This window comes from Ursus americanus, chromosome 20 (genome assembly GCF_024610735.1).
Source record: "Ursus americanus isolate L20-20 chromosome 20, mUrsAme1.1.p, whole genome shotgun sequence".
In the NCBI taxonomy this organism is placed as follows: Eukaryota; Metazoa; Chordata; class Mammalia; order Carnivora; family Ursidae; genus Ursus; species Ursus americanus.
In genome coordinates, this window is record NC_142146.1 from 4,413,844 (window position 1) to 4,418,741 (window position 4,898).

The following is a 4,898-nucleotide window of genomic DNA, read 5'->3' on the forward strand; positions in this document are numbered from 1 at the left end:
ACTCTGGACACCATCTCTGACGCAAGGGTTTTTGAGATGAGGGGCAATTTCCTGTCTTGGCGACAATGTTCGTAATACTTGGCCTGTACTCTCCTGATGTCAGAGAGTGGTCATCGTGGAGCTTCTGCCACTTGGCCGGGGGCTCCCGATGCAGTTCTCACAATGCTCACAATAACCGACAAAGAAGAGACGTCCCACTTTTAATTGGGCAGAGGACACAAATAAATATCCGGGCGTGGTGCCAGAAATGCAGGCTTGCAGATTAGGACCACGTTGGCAAACGTTCCGTGAGCCTTGGGGGCAGAAGAGGAAATGCGTAGGGCAGGTAGTAAGCTCCCACGTGTGCTCCAAGAGCTAGGTTGCCCTGAAGTTGATTTGTGCAGTGGCTGCTAATTCCTCCTCCAGTTAGATCGCTCTCGATGGCACATAGCTCGTAATAATCTACGTATTTGTTTCTCACTGACCGAGAAAGCCTACACGCGAGTTCCCTGTGATTTTCATTCTTGTATCCTCGGTACCCAGGCCAGCACATCTAGCCCCTAGTAGGTTCTCAGTCGACACTTTGTGGGTGAAAGACTGCTTCCGTGACTGTGTCCACAGATTAAGAGGGCGTCCACGTGTCTCCAGCATTCCTTCCGGCATGTCTGACACAGATGTGAGGGCAGGTGTCCTTCTCTTGAGGAATCTAGATAAGATCTGTCTTTAAAACCTTCCCAAGTTTCTGTGAACCCCTGGAGGGCTCACTTTCTCATAGTTTCCTCTGGCTAGACGTTCTGCCTCTGCTTCCACTGAATTAGTTCAGTTCGTGAACGATCTCACCATCCCACATGCCCTTTTGCAGTATCTTGACTCAAATGTGGAGCTGAGTCCCTTGAGTTTCACAAAAACCTCACCTACATCGGGCCTTTTTATCTTAAGAACTTTTTAGAAGCTTTGAAGAGACTAGGGGTGGTCTATATTGCAACAGCAGAAGCTCAGTAGTTTTGAAGATTAGCTATTCCAGGGTTTTTTTAAAGATCTTATTTTAAGTAATCTCTACACCCAATATGAGGCTTAAACTCACAACCGCAAGATCAAGAGCCACATGCTCTTTCTACTGGGCCAGACAGGCGCCCCGAGATATTCTCTTTTTCACAGGACGTTTTCCCATCATCCATATTGCTTGCCCATCCTTTTATCTTCTCTCCTCTTGTCTACTCCCACTTCTGAATTTTTTTCTTTTCTTTTTTTTTTTTTTTAAGATTTTATTTATTTGACAGAGACAGAGAGCACAAGCAGGGGGGAGCAGCAGGCAGAGGGAGAGCTGAGCAAGGAGTCTGCTGCGGCCCTGGATCTCATGACCCGAGCCGAAGGCAGACACTTAACCGACTGAGCCACCCAGGCGCCCTCCACCTCTGAATTTCTAATAGTTTTTAACATAAACATGTCCCATTTATATTCCTGAAATGACACATGTTCACCTTTGCCCTCCAGGTTTAACTTCTTTGGAAGAAGCCCTAGAGGCTCTGACTGGCTGAGAGAGGAGGAGGAGAGGAGTCAGAAGGAAAGCAAAACAGGCAGATTGTGTGAGCATCCCTGAGTCCTAAGAAGAGTTCTAGCACTGCCACCTCCCACGACCAAGTCCTCGGGGTTAGGCAACGTAATAGCATCCCCACCGAGGTTTTGCTATCTCAGCAAATGGGGCTTTTTGAGCCATCATTCCCAAAGCCAAGCTTGGGGAAGAAGCAAGATCCCTGAGGTCCCCCTCTCGGTGCAGGGGTGGAGGCAGCAGAGCATGGGCGTCCACACCCGGGCCAGGGCAGCCTCCAAGGGTTCCAAGGAGCCAGACCTGGAGTGGAGAGCAGTAGGAAGGTCCCCCTGCCAGCTGGAGCAGTATGAAGTAGCGAAGGTCTAGACAGCCTCACTGAACCTCCTGAGGCCACAGAGAAAGCAGGAGAAAAAGGAGTGTCTCCTGTGTTGCGAGAGAAGTGCCAAAGGATCTGATAAGCAGCCTGTGAGAGTCCTGGGTGCAAGGGCGGGTCAACTCAGCGGGTCCCTTCATGGATTGATGCTTGAGGCCCAAACGCGCTGAGGTCCACCTCAGCAGGTACTGACATCCACAGATAACGAAGACCGGAGTCCCTTTCCCAAAACTGTGACACCACACGGTACTGAGGAGAGGGGGAGTAGGTGAGACACTGAATTGACTGAGATTATGTTTTTACCTCTGGGAGAACTGGGGTCTCAAAATAGAAATGAAGTTCAGTTCTAGAAGGAAGTTTACTGTTGACACCCATGTGTATCTCGTTTAACACCTCTGGTAGGATCAGCCCTTCCTGGTGTCAGTAAATGTTTTAGAATCTTTTGTTATTTTAGTGGGTGTTATTACTTCCTCAAAAATAGGTCAGCATATTTATTTAAAAGTATTTTCTGCACTATTCTATTATATTGAGTTCATCTCAAGTGAGCTCTTACTTTGATTATTGATCTTGTTCACTGTTTGAGAATTGTATTTTTTCCCTTGGACTATGGAATCTTGATTTGCATGCTCATTTTCACTGGGAAATTTTCTGTTAGTTTGTCCTAAAGATTTGTTTCTGTCTGTCTGTTTCTCTCTCTCTCTCTGTCTCTCTGAGCTCCTTCATCCCTATATAGGAATTTTGAGGTTGCTTCTGTACAGGATGTTGTTGGTGCCCTACCCAGAACCCTTTGCCTGCTGGTGTGCCCCTCCTCTATCTGCTGTGAGCACTGATGCTCCCTTCCCCAGAGAACTACTCTGGGCTTAATTAGGAAGATGCTTCACTGACATGGGGACACAAAAGACCAGACCCGGGACACCTGGGTGGCTCAGGTGGTTAAGTGTTTGCCTTTGGCTTAGGTCGTGATCCTGGCATCGAGCCCCACATTGGGCTCCCTGCTTAGTGGGGAGTCTGCTTCTCCCTCTCCCTCTGCCCCTCCCCCCAGCTTATTCTCTCTCTCTCTCTCTCTCTCTCACAAATAAATAAATAAATAAAATCTTAAAAAAAAAAAAAGACCAGACCCTTTGCCTCAAAGTGGGATTAATTCTGTGGTACAATTCATGCCTGAGAAGGCCCCATGGGGGTGAGCCCATGCAGGGAGATTGTGATGGTTCATTTTATGTGTCAACTTGGCTAGGCCATGGAGCGTCCAGACATTTGGTCAAACATGATTCTGGTGAAGGTCTGGATGAGATTAACATTTGAATCCCTAGGTTGAGAAAAGCAGATTGCCCTCCCTGGTGTGGGTGTGGCTCATCCCTTCAGTTGGAGAGCTGAATAAAACAAGGCTAATGCTCCCGTGAGTAAAAGAGGCAAAATTCCTTCAACGAGTTTGAGTGCCTTCAAACTAGGACATTGGTTGTTTTCCTGCCTTTGGACTCAAACTGAAACACTGGCTCTTCCTGGGTTTCAAGTCTATAGGCCTTCAGCCCAGAACTATACCATCGGATTTTCTGGTCTCCAGCTTGCAAACTCACCCTGCAGTTCTTGGGTCTTGTCCACCTCCATAAGCACATGAACATTCCTTAGAAAAGTCTCTAGATAGGGGCGCCTGGGTGGTGCAGTCATTAAGCGTCTGCCTTCGGCTCAGGGCGTGATCCCGGCGTTATGGGATCGAGCCCCACATCAGGCTCCTCTGCTGGAAGCCTGCTTCTTCCTCTCCCACTCCCCCTGCTTGTGTTCCCTCTCTTCCTGGCTGTCTCTGTCAGTCAAATAAATAAATAAAATCTTTAAAAAAAAAAGTCTCTAGATAGATAATGGGTGGATGGATGGATAGAGATAGATGATAGATAGATAGATGATAGATAGATAGATAGATAGATAGATAGATAGATAGATAGATGACCTCCTATTGGTTCTGTTTCTCTAGAGAACCCTAATACAGAACACATCCTTGCTTACCTTCTTCCCCTTCCCTACCCTACATCCTTCCTCCCTTCTCCACAGAGCAGCTTCCAGTAAATCACTTGCACTGGAACCCCTGTCCAAGCTCTACTTCTAGAGAATTCAACTCATGACTCCTTCCAGTTAGCAGGTTAGAGCTGCAGTCTACAACCAGGTCTTATACTGGTGGTTTCAATCTCCAGTGCTACAGTTGTGGGGGCGTCACAGATCTGACCACTGAGCCCTGTGCTTGGGGCTTAGTTCAAATCTTAGCCGTGAGTCTGTGTTTATCCTCCAGCCTACAAGGCCTACAGCTGCCAACTAGCAGCTCTTCCCTCTTCTTTCAGAGGTGAGAGAGCCCTGCCCCGATCTAGCCTCTGGCTTCAACCCCCCCCCCTCCATATCATATGGAGCAGAATTTCCCTGCAGGATCAGAACTCCCAGCAGCTACTGCCAGCTTCAGCTCCCAGGACCCAGCAGACGAGGTCTCAGCTTTTCTCACCACTTCTCTTTCATTTCCCAGTTCTGATCCTCCAAGATACTTAATCCTAGAATTTGTCTGTGATATTTTTTATTGGTGTATAATTTGCATGCTATAAAATACGCATATTGTTAAGTGTATAGTACAATACATTTTGATAAACGTATCTCCCCGAGTGACCCACACCCACTACGATATAGGAAAGTTTCATCCCCAGTTTATTGCTCTCTACTCTTCCACGGCTGATACTTCAAAGGCAACCATTGCTGTAATTTTTTCCTCCATACATTAGTTTTGCCTGGTTTAAAGCTTCATATGTGTAGAATCCTACAATATGTATCTTTTTGTTCCAGCTTCTTTAGCTCAGCATATGTTTCTGAGGCATATCAATGTTTTAAATGACTTATTCCTTGATTTACATTACTGAGTAGCATACCGTTGCGTGAACATACCAAGCTTGTTTATCCATGCTCTTGCTAATGGACAGTTGGATTATTTCCAGTGTTTGGCTATTATGAATAAAGCTATTATATACA